Source organism: Cervus elaphus, chromosome 9 (genome assembly GCF_910594005.1).
Source record: "Cervus elaphus chromosome 9, mCerEla1.1, whole genome shotgun sequence".
Lineage (NCBI taxonomy): Eukaryota > Metazoa > Chordata > Mammalia > Artiodactyla > Cervidae > Cervus > Cervus elaphus.
Genome location: NC_057823.1, coordinates 9,857,968 through 9,869,819, shown reverse-complemented (window position 1 = coordinate 9,869,819; position 11,852 = coordinate 9,857,968). Strand labels below are relative to the sequence as shown.

General features: G+C 55.2%; 1 protein-coding gene and 1 non-coding gene across 11 annotated transcripts in view; one reads left to right on the top strand and one right to left on the bottom strand.

Moving 5' to 3' along the window:
* MYO9B (myosin IXB) overlaps positions 1–11,852 on the top strand; it is a 109,111-nt gene that overhangs the window by 21,580 nt on the left and 75,679 nt on the right. The window lies entirely within an intron of this gene.
* On the bottom strand, positions 4,419–4,522 carry LOC122701137. The gene has a single exon (XR_006342983.1). It is a non-coding gene; the product is annotated as a U6 spliceosomal RNA (small nuclear RNA).

Genomic DNA, 11,852 nt, shown 5'->3' with positions numbered 1-11,852 from the left:
CCCGCTGTCTGCATAGTTTAGCCTCTTCCAGGATGCTAGATGGCCGGAATCACACCGTCTGTTGTCTTCTCAGACCAGCGTCTCTGGCCTAGTACTAAACACTGGTCCGAAGGCCCCTCTGCATCTTTTCTCGGTTCGAGACCTCGTGTCTCCATGTTGCCAAGTGATGACCCCTGGGTGTGCCAGTCTGTCCATCCTTAGAACCCTAGAGCCCCACCCACCCTGAGCATTGACCTCCGGCTTCTAAATAGCCAGAATTCAGTGAAATCCCATCGAGACTGCGCCTGCTGAGTACTTTTCAGTTCCTCTTTCTCTCTGACGATCTCTGAGATCATCAACCAGAAACTAGCTGGGGCCGTCCAGCCGGGCCCCATGCCAGCACACATGGCCTGTTTCTGTCTCCTAACACATAACGTAAAGATTCCTTGGCTTTTTTTTTTTTTTTGCGCAAGTGTGTTTTAAAAACTCCCGAGTGATCTGGCCACAGAATGGACACTTTTCTCTTCAGCTGTGTTCCCTGCATGCATTCCCTCCTCTCATCCATTCCTCCTGAAAATACTTCACGTGCAGGCTCTGTTCTCAGCACTGGGCTGTGCAATGGCCAAAACCGACACAAAGGCCTGCCCACAGGGAGCTGGGGGCTAGTGGCAAGGAGGCAGGCAGAGAGAGAAACAGTGGGTCTCAAGTGTGAGCTATGAGCCAATAAGAACAAGTAGGCAATCCAATGGGTAAGACTCTGTGCTTCCAGTGTAGAGGGCATGGGTTCAATCCTTGATTGTGAAGCTAAGATCCCACATGCTGCATGGCATAGCCAAAAGCAAACAAACAAAAAAACAGAGAGTGAAGTGAGTCAGAAAACGAAAAACAAATATTGTGCATTAACACGTCTATAGAATCTATAAAGATGGAACTAATGAATCTATTTGCAGGGCAGCAGTGGAGATGCAGAGATCAGACTTGTGAACACAGTTGGGGGTGGAGAGAGTGCAATGAATTGGGAGAGTAGCATGGAAGCATACGTTACCACACGTACAATAGATAGTGGGAATTTGCTGCATGATGCAGACGGCTCAGTGACCACCTACGGGGGTGGGATGGGGGGGGGAGGTGGGAGGGAGGGAGTTTCAAGAGGGAGAGGACGTGTGTATACCTGTGGCTGATTCATGGTGATGGATGGCAGAAACCAGCACAATATTGTAAAGCAATTATTCTCCAATTAAAAGCGGACAAGTTTTTTAAAAAAAAGAACAGTGGTGGGCTCAAGGAATAACAGGTAGGGAGACGAGGCGAGAAGGTGATGTGTGCCAGGCCTGGATAGAGGACACAGCCAGAGCAAAGTCCAGGAGGCTTGGACCGTGCCCGGCGTGTGGAAGCAAAGTCAGGGGTCCTGGAGGGCATGGGAAGGGGCCAGAGTGGAGTGAGAAGGGGCAGAGCAGAAGGTGGTGGGGACAGGGTGGGTGCCAGGTCATTCAAGACCTTGCAGGATTGCAGGGTGGGTCCTGTGTGTTATGGGAGCTATGGAGGGTATCCTAGGTTAAAAAAAAAAAATTATTTATTTACTTGGTTGTGCCACTCATGATGTGGGCTCCTGGTTCCCCAACCAGGGATCGAATCTAAGGCCCCCGCATTGGAGGTGCAGAGTCTCAACCACTGGGCCCCACTGTGCTCCCAGCAGTGGCTGGATAACATGGTGCAGACACTCAGTGACTTTAGAACTGGGGACAGGAACAAGAGAGCAGACCCAGCATTTCCTGAGCGTGGCGATTTGCCAAGTGAACCATTCACCCCTCACAGAACCAGGCAGGCGGGGGGGTGGGCCACACCAAGGTGTGATGAGGACGCCAAGCCCCAAGTTTCAGCGCAGCACAGCAGGGGAGCAGCATGGACACTGCGGCTCAGCCTTCCTTCTAGATGAGGAGCATCTCGGGCACCAGAACGAGGTTCCTAGTGCCGCCGTCACAAAGCATCACAGGCTCGTTGGCGTCAGAGAGGAATTCCCTCCCTCCCTCACTTCTGGAGGCCTGGAGTCTGAAGCTAGGTGTGGGCAGAGCCTCACTCCCTCCAAAGGCTCTAGGAAAGGACGCTTCCATGCCTCTTGCAGCTTCCGGGGCTCCGGGCAGGCGCTCCTGGGCTCGTGGCCACATCGCTATAATCCCAGTCTCTGTCATCACACCGCCTTCTCTTCCTCTAAAGACGCCAGTCATCGGGTTTAGGACCGGCCCCAATCCAGGATGACCTCATCCTAACTAATGACGTCAGCAGAGACCCACTGCCATATAAGGCCACGTTCACAGGTTCCGGTGTCAGGATGATATATACAAGCCTTCTGTGGGGGCACATAAGTCAGTCCACAGCAACGCCCTGCCAAGGGACAGCTGACTGTGTCTCACGCCTTCTTCTCCAGGGGCCATCCTGGGGACCCCTCCTTCCTCTGCTGGCCTCCACGCTCCTCCCCTGCTGTTGCCCCAGAGGATTCTGGCCCTTTCTTTGAGGGCTGTTAGTCACCTCCGTGGCGGGTGTCTGCACCTGGTGAGTCAGATGCCTCTGACCTCGCCCGGCTGCGTCCCTCGAGCCTCAAGGGTGTGAGCCAGCGAGGCTAAATTTCTCCAGGGGTTTCAGGAGCTGCTGGAGGGAGGAGCCCGTGCCAGCTTCCAAAACAGGCTTGAGCCAAAGGCACGTCATGGCCTTAAATGTGCTTCCTGAGGCGACCGTTTGGGAAGGGAGAAGGTGGTTCTAGTTTCGAGCTGGGCTGTGCCCCAGAGCACCGCTGATATCTGGGGCCGGGCCACTCCGGCTGGGGGCCATTCTGTGCATTGCAGGGTGATGAGCTGCCCCCCTGACCTCCAGCCGCCTGTTGCCAACAGCACCCCATCCCCCCAGTGGCAACAACCGCAAAATGTCCCCAGACATCACCAAGTGTCTCCTGGGAGCCGAGTCTCCTCTGGGTGAGAATAGCTGCCTCAGTCACAGCTGGTGGTCCCAGGAGACCCAGGCACTGTTCCTTTCAAGTGTTGATGGCTTAGAATTGTCCGTCAGTCAGTCCCAACCATTCTGGGCTAACTTGAGAGTCACTTTTTTTTTTCTAATGCAATACTTGATATGTAGTTTTCCTTCTTTCTTTTTGGCCATGCCTGGTCTTTGTTGTCGCTCAGGCTTTTCTCTGGTTGTGGCGTGCAGGCTTCTCACTGCAGTGGCTTCTTTGCTTGTGGAGCTTGGGCTCCAGGGTGCCGGGAATTCAGTAGTTGTGGTACATGGGCTCAGCAGTTTCGGTCCCAGGCTCTAGAGCGCAGTTTCAGTAGCTGTGGCACACGGGTTTAGTTGTTCCGAGGCATGTGAAATCCTCCCAGATCAGGGGTTGAACCCATGTTACCTGCTTCGGCAGGCAGATTCTCTACCACTGAGCCACCAGGGAAGCCTGAGAGTTACTAAGCCTGAGAGTTGCTAATAACAGGTATAATTAGCTGTCAAGCCGTCAGGCCCACGGGGTGTCAGGCTTCAGGTGCCACAGTCGTCATCACCTCTCTGAGGACTCACAGCAGCTCTGCTTATTTTAAAGACGAGAGAACAGAGCCCCAGAGAGGCGTGCTGGTGTGTAAATGTCCCGGGGCTGCCATCCCAGGGCGCTTAAAACAGTAGGAATGCATTCTTTCACATTTCTCGACGCTAGAAGTTTGGACAGGATTGGCCGCTCCTGACGGCCCCCACAGAGAGTCCTTCCCACACCTCTCTCCTGGTTTGTGGTGGCTGCCTTTTTGGTGTTCCTTGGCTTGTGGCCACATCACTCGAGGCTCCGCCTCTGTTTCCATATGGCCTTCTCCCCATCTCTCTCTCTATCTTGAATCTCCTTTTTCTCTCTCTCTTTTTGTTAACAAATAAGTATTAATTTTCTTTATTTATTTTAATTTTTAAAATTTAACGGTGTAAGGTTTTTAGTTAGAGGGTAATTACTTTACAATGTTGTGTTGGTTTCTGCCATCCATCCACATGAATCAGCCATATGCATGTGTCCCCTCGCTCTTGAAGCTCCCTCCCCCTCCCACCCTTCTAGGTTGTCACAGAGCCCCTGTTTGGGTTCCCCAAGTCATACGGCACGCTCCCGCTGGCTGGCTGTTTTACATGTGGTAGTGTATGTGTTTCCGTGCTGCTCTCTCAAGTCATCCCACCCTCTCCTTCCCCCGCTGTGTCCACAGGTCTGTTCTCTGTGTCTGCGTCTCCTTTGCTGCCCTGCAGGGACGATCATCAGTACTCTCTCTCTAGATTCCATATATATGCATTAATGTACGATATTTGTGTTTCTCTTTCTGACTTACTTCACTCTGTACAATAGGCACTAGGTTCATCCACCTCATTGGAACTGACTCAAATACATTCCTTTTTATAGCCAAGTGATACTTCATTGTATATGTATCACAGCTTCCAAAACTACAGAATGCTTTGCGAATTTACATGTCATCCTTGCACAGGAGCCATGCTGACCTCTGCATTGTCACAATTGCAGTGTATGTGATGCGGAAGCAAGCACTCCTCTCTCTTATAAGGGCGCTGGGCCCACCCTGTGTCAAAGACAGTCTCACCTCCAGACCCTTCCCTTCATTCCACCTGCTGCTTAGTTGCTCAGTCTTTCGTCCATCTCTTGTGTCCGCACGGACTGTAGCCCTCGAGGCTCCTCTGTCCATGGGAGTCTCCAGGCAAGAACACTGGAGTGGGTTGCCATGCCCTTCTCCAGGCGATCTTCCTGACCCAGGGATTGAACCTGTGTCTCCTGCATTGGCAGGTGGATTCTTTACCACTGGGCCACCAGGGAAGCCCATTAATTCCATCTGCAGAGACCCTATTTCCAAAGAAGGTCCCACTCCCAGGCTCCAGGGATAAGGAGTTGGGCATATCTTTCCGAGGGATGCGAGTCCACCCAGTACAGTCTGGGTGCCCCAGGCCACACCACAGGCAGCCGCAGCCGGATCACGCATAATGCCCAGCCTGAGCCTGAGTACCCCTCTGCATCTTCGTGAAAAAGATTTCCTCTCTCAGCTTGGCTGGGGCCACAGAAAGCCGATTGGGACTTTTTGTCAGCTCCCTGAAAGGAGAAGTTGAGTTGTTTTGAGGTTTGGGTGTCGCCGGGCGCCCCCCCAGGCGCGGGTTGCAAACTTGCTCTGCAATTCTGACCAGAAAACAGGAAGGGGGCACTGTGGAAAGCCGGTTCCAATCAGCTGATCTGCCTGCCTGCCGCAGTTAACTGTTACTGTCACCATTAAACACGGCGTCGCTCAGCTGCCCTGCAGCCGCCCCAGGAACCGGCCCCGGAAACACGGCATTCACGCAGGGCCGCTGTTCCAGCTCAGAAACACTGAAGGTGCAGAAGGCAGGCTAGCCAGGCAGTGCAGTCAGGGGCCCGTGGCCCACGCCGTGTGCCCTCTGAGAACCTGGCGACTCTGTGCTGCAGCCCTGGCACTGGCCACGGGCCTGGCCGCACGGCCCCCCGGGATGTGCCCCTCCGCCTTGGCATCAGGGCTGCAGGTGGGGCGGTGCTCAGCCTCGGGTTCTCTTGGTCCTTATTGAACTGTAACACTCGCCACTAATATTCGCCAACGCACACGGGGTTTTAATTTCGAAAGCAGAAATGAAACGAGGATCCTTGCCGGCTGGACTCTTCCCAAAAGGCCAGAAGCTGGGTTTTCAGTGCCTCCATGCAGCCACCGTGGCCTGGCCCACTCAGAGCAGGAAGGCTGGGAGACTCTGGCACCCGAGCTGTTGGGGGCACCTGCAGGAGGCCAGCGACAGGACAGTGGGGCTGTTGGAGGTTTCTGCTGCCCCTGACCCCCCCGCCCCGGGGACCCTAAAAGAGCATGTCCTGGGACTGTGCCAGCCTGGGTCCTGAGCACCAACCCCCACTGAGGGCCCCACAGACCCAAAACCACCTGACCCCAGACTCCTCCAGCCTCCCTCCCACCCACCCCATCAGCCACTGTTGGCCTGTCCCCTGGCAGCACCTGCCAGCTCCCTGGGCATGTCATCCTGAAGCAGCATGCCCCCCATCATTCACCTTGACCTTTCCTCATAGGGATACCTGCGCAAACCATGTCCTTCCCTCCCACAGGGCAAGGATGGGCCAGTCCTTGCCCACCATTGGGGACACATGGGCAGAGCCACTCAGCTGGAGTGAGAGACGGTTCCAGAGCCAGGGGTATGCCTCTGCGCTTAGATTGTTCTGTTTAAGAGCTTTGTTAAGATATAATTCACCCATTTCCAATAAACAATTCACTGTTTTTTTAAGCATATTCCAAATGTTACACCACCTTCGCCTCTGTCTAGTACCAGAACATTTCCGTCACCCCAAAGGAAACCCCATCAGCAATCACTCCCCATTCCCCCTCCTCCAGCCCCTGGCAACCACTGATCTGCTTTCTGGCTCTGTGAGTTGGCCTGTTCTGGACGTGTCGTGGTGTCATACAAGTTGTGATCTTTGTGTCTGATTCCTTGCACTCAGCTTGGTTTTTTTCCAGGTTTATCTGTGCTTCGCTGGAGGCTCCGATGGTAAAGAATCCACCTGCAATGCAGGAGATGCAGATTCAATCCGTGGGTCAGAAAGAGCCCCTGGAGGAGGGCACTCCAGTACTCTTGCCTGGAGAATCCCATGGACAGAGGAGCCTGGTGGCCCGCAGTCCATGGGGTCACAAAGAGTCAGACACAGTTGAGCGATAAATACACACACATCCATGCTGTAGCGTGTGTCAGTGCTTCATTCCTTTCTCTGGCTGAGTAACAGTCTCCTCTACAGAGAAGACCACATTTTGTTTATCTCTCACCAGCTTTCTCAGCATTTCACTCCTTTGTCTGGCCGACTCTGCAGTTGAGTTTTCTCCTGGGCCGTGGGTCCCCTCCCAGCCCCAGCCAGGCCAGCATCCCCCTCCACCCATAACAGGAGGGTCGAGGGTATGAGGCAGACATGGAGGTGATCCCACTGGAGACTCTAGGGGTTGACTGAGCCAAGCCTGGGAAGAGAGCAGAGCCCTGGCCAGCAGCCTGCTCCAGGTATGCAGGCCTCGGGGGCATGCCGAGGGCCGGATAGGTGCCTGCAGACACACCTAGGACTGTCCATCTGTGTCACCCATCTGCATGGGCCTGCCACATCTGCTAAGAGCCTGGTGGCCAGAAGGCATCTGGCATTTGGGAGCAGTGGGGAGTGAATGTGTGGGGCAGGCCACCAGGGGCCTCGGAAAGCAGGCCAGGGTTCTTGAGCTGAGGCATCCGATCAAAGTAGACCATCCAAGGGGAGGAAGAGGCTGGGTCAGAGATGGCTGCGTGTGCTGCCTGTGGCTTCTCCCAGGATGCTAGTGAGGACTGTGGTCTGGGGGGCGGACTTCATCCAAGGGATGTGCCAGGAACACAGAGCCCCCTGGACCCCAGCGCTTGTCGGGCCTTAGAGGTTGTCCAGTCACTTGGGGACCTGCGGCAAGCTGGGGCACCTCCTGGTCTTGCTTGTTAGCTACGGGAGGAGGTGAGTTTGCCAGGAAGATTGAATGTTGAGAAAGGGGCATGTGGCCACGGACAGGTCTCGGGACCATTCTGGGGGCATGGGCCACAGCATAGAGGACACTCAGGATCAAGATAGAAGGAGGGAAATCACTGGTGTGTGCTGCGCACCGCCCCTCCCAAACCCACAGAGGGGCCAGGACATTCAAAGCAAAAGGGTGTCAGGGCTGGGAGCCTTTATCTGGTGTGTGTCTGTCTGTGTCCAGGATCATAGGAACCCAGAGGCTAGATTGTGTCTCCTGTATGTGAATACAAAGGCATTTGGGGGTGTTTCCGCGATCTGATGGGGAACGTCAGGTGTCAGCAGGCAGCTAACTGGGTGGGGAGGTGGTGGAATTAGGCTCGGGAGAGTCTAGGGCAGCAACCTGGGGCACTCCAGGGCGAGATGTGCCAGCCAGATGTCCCCTGGCTCCAGCCAGTGGTCAAGGCTTGGCTGGTGCCAGGCTGGCCTTGAAGCTCAGTGGCTAGAATGTCAGCGACGTGAACATCAGGGTCAGCAGTCTATGTGGGGGAAGAAGGAGAGTGAGAGCCGGCCAGGGTGGACGCCTGGGAGGGTGGACGTGACCGGGAGACAGGCAGGGACCTGGGAGTGGGTGCCGTGGGGCCAGGAGGCTGAGCCATTCGAGAGCTTGCGAGGGAGGCCCCGGCAGGGTGGCCCCTGGAGCAAGCAATCGAACGCCTGGGGGCTTCTGTCCCCCCGCGTGGCCTCCCCAGGATGTTGAAAGAAGTCACCGAGGGGCCCTGGGTTGGCAGAGCGGGCTGAGGGAGGGCAGGAGCGGAAGCCACAACCCAGGGTCGAGGGGGACAGCAGCAGGGCCTGTCCCACAGAGGATGAGAGAGGGTGAAGGAGGCCTCATGCAGGGTCAGCCTCACGCCTCACAGATGGAAACACCGGGGGGCCTAGGCTGCACTTCTACACCGTTGACATTGGGGATGGGGACCGTCCCGTGCTCTGTCAGCTGTTGAGCAGCATCCCTGGCCTCCCACCAGATTCCAGTGGCACCCCCTCCCTCGGTCAGAACAGTCATAAATGTCCCCAGACATCACCAAGCGTCCCCTGAGGGGCAGAATCACCCCAGTTGAGAAGTTCTAGGCCAACTGCAGGCAAAGATTGATTTCAGTGTTAACAGATATCCAGTGCCCAGATGGGTTGAGATTTGGGGGGCTCCGTGACATTGTGCCATTGTGGTTACACGTCACCCCAGTTCTGTTCAGTTCTATCTCGTCAGCTCAGCACGGGGCGGCTAGCGGGCAGGGATGCTGTTTCCGGCTGGCGATCTGCTTCGTTCCTGGGAACAGGCGGCTGGCACTGCTTCCTGCCCTGTGGCCAGCCACAACCAGGAGAACTGCCCACCCGTCACCAGAAACCTCGTTTCTGTTTTTTTTTTTTTGGCCACACTGGGTCTTCATTGCTGCACGCGCACGGGCTTTCTCTAGCTGAGGCAGGCGGAGCTGCTGTCTATTTGCAGTGCACGGGCTGCTCATTGCAGTGGCCTCGTCGCAGGGCACGGGCTCAGTAGCTGTGGCACACGAGCTTAGTTGCTTCGAGGCATGTGGGATCTTCCCGGACCAGGGATCGAACCCATAGCCCCTGGATTTGCAGGCTGATTCTTAACCACTGGACCACCAGGGAAGTCCCTCCTCCCATCTTCCTCACCAATAGCAAAGCTCATTCAGATGCAAGGGTTGGGTTTTCCATCCAAGTTTGTGCTTAGGGCAAAGTCTTCAAACGTTATTTGAAAAGCTGCTCGTCAATGCAAAAAAAAAAAAATGCAGTCACCCATGTGGTGACCCCCAGAGCTGAGAAGTCACACGCTCCCTGCCGGCTTTCTTTCAGGCAAATGTCATGAAAGGACTTTAGCAGATTTCTGGTGCATTTCATGCTGGTTTCTCTGCACTGGAATTTTGCCACCCCCACTATCCCTGTCCTCCTGGGGGTAACTTTCTGAACCTCACGCCAGGCACTGACTGTGGTTCACCTCTTCTTTAAGCAACTCCCCAACAGGAAATAAACCAAGACTGCCATGGTGGTTTTCACTGCTGGAGAGCACGCAAGGTTATCTGCACCGCCGCCCCGCCCCTCTCCTTGGCAGAATTGTGACGTATTCTATTGTAGCTTTTGGTTTCACCTCATGTACTTGGCTTTTTTCATGTGTTACTTCACTTTTTTAGTATCATTTTCCTTATCTGAGGTATAATTTCTTTTTGTGTGTACCAGGCCTTGGCAGACTAGAGCCCACAGGTGAAATCTGCCTGCTTCTACACATAAAGTGTTATTGGCACACAGCTATGCCTGCTCATGTATGTATCACCCGTGGCACCTCTTAAAAGAGTTGTGACAGAGACATCCTATGGTCCCCTGATGATGACCGTTGCACATCTGACCCTTTACAAGAACGGTTTGCTGGCTCCCTCACACTTTGTGCACGTGGAACATTCTAGAATATTCCAGTTACTTTCTCTGTGCACACATCTGACTTCTGCTCTGTTCTCCCTTCCCAGATATAAGGAAGCCAAGTTCCCACCCTGGTTCCAGATGATCCCTATCACCCAACTGAAATCTTTCTGCCTTGGTCTGTGCCATCTATATACTCATATATCCACTAACGTACATCTACCCACAGAGGAGTCTGAAACCCATCTTTGAGGGGTCAGAAAGGAAGGGCTTGCATGTAGATGTCCCAGAAGCTCATCTCATAAGTTCACCTTTCAGCTCTCACTGTCCTTCTCCAGTGCTCTGTGTCCCACAGGCACCTGGGCTCACTTGTGCGGCCAGGGTGTTTGAGGTCTGGCTGAGCGCCGTGGGGGCCGTGTGGGGCCCCCTTCCCGATCTTGCATTTCACGGAGGGGCCCTTGAAGGGTTTCCAGCCACACCCTGGACCCTGAGGCCACCTGCGTCCTGCCCGCAGGGCAGTACAATCTGCCAGGCACAGTGGGATGAAAGCAGCAAGCAAGACCCCAGTGCCTCCCAGCCCTGCCCTTCCCCCCCGCCAGCCCCTGGGCCCCCCACGAGCTGCTGGGAGAGCCAGCGTGAACTCACTGAGGCAGGTGGGGCCAGGCCAGGGCCGCACGCTGAGGGCCACAGCACCCCGGAGGAAGCTAGCATCGGGGTCCCGGATGTGTGCCCAGAAGGAGGCCCTGGAGTTGACGGCATGCGGATAATTCGGCCAGAGAGATGAGCCTGGGGACAAGCGTCCCGTCCCGGCTCTCCACAAGGATGTCCCAAGATGCAGGAAATGGCGGGAGCCACAATAAGGAACCACTTGGTTGGAAGGAGGGAACCGAAGCAGAATGCCCAGCTGAGAAGTGAGGCCACACCAGAGCAGGAGGAGGTACAGAAAGATGAGGGGTTGTCTTTGGGGGTGTGGAGAGGATCAGGGTGCCCTACAGCTGTGATTGCCTATGGCTTTTTGTCAGGGGGCCCCTGGAAGTGTTGGGGAGGGGACAGCCACCTGGAAGACATGGTCCACGGGCACTCTCCCCGCTCCCATGCCTCGCAGACCTGCAAGGCTGCCTCTCTGGCTTGCTGCCTAAGAGTGCAGAGCCCTGACGCCTTGCATTCATCTGAGGCTATTTTAGACCAAAGTGAAAGTTATATTTTGGGGAACATTGAGTCTAAGAGAAGAGTGAAATTATGGGTGTATTTTAAGCACCCAGAAAGGCCTCCTTGGAATTTGCAAAAAGAGTTGATTAAAAGGCAAAGCATAGCTCCGGGCCCGGGACACCCCTGCCACAGCCACCGCCCTTTCCGAACATTCTGGGCACTTTTCTATACCAGGTCTGGTGGAGTGTTGGTGGGGGGAGGCCCAGTGAAAGTGTCTGTCCACCATCCATCAGCCCATCAGCTACATCTGCCTCACTCTTTGGGGCGGGGATGCGGCCAGGCATCAGGTAACCACAGGGCCTGGCAGCCAATTTGTTTCCTGGTGGTTATCCAGGATGGAGCAGCTTCAGGGCCCTGTCCCCAGCATCACTGGGGAGTTTCCCTCTGGAAGTTGGCTCCTGTGTCATTCAGCCACTGCTGGCCGCAGCCAGCTCCCAAGGCCAGGCCCAGCAACACCTCGGTTCCCTGAGGCCTGTGGAAGTGACCTGTCTTTTGGAAAGGCCAGGAGGTCAAACTCAAGGCTCTCGGTCCACCACCCAGCCGCTGATCAGTTCTCTGACCCCAGCTCATAACTGTTGACCGACTCCTCCCGGGTGCATGGGGCAGTGGCCGCCCTCTGGCAACGGTCAGGTGCCTGGGCCCAAAGTCTCCCATGGTGTGAGCTGTCAGGAAGTGTTCAACGGGATCCTCACCCGTTTAAGGGAGAGTAAGTCACAGC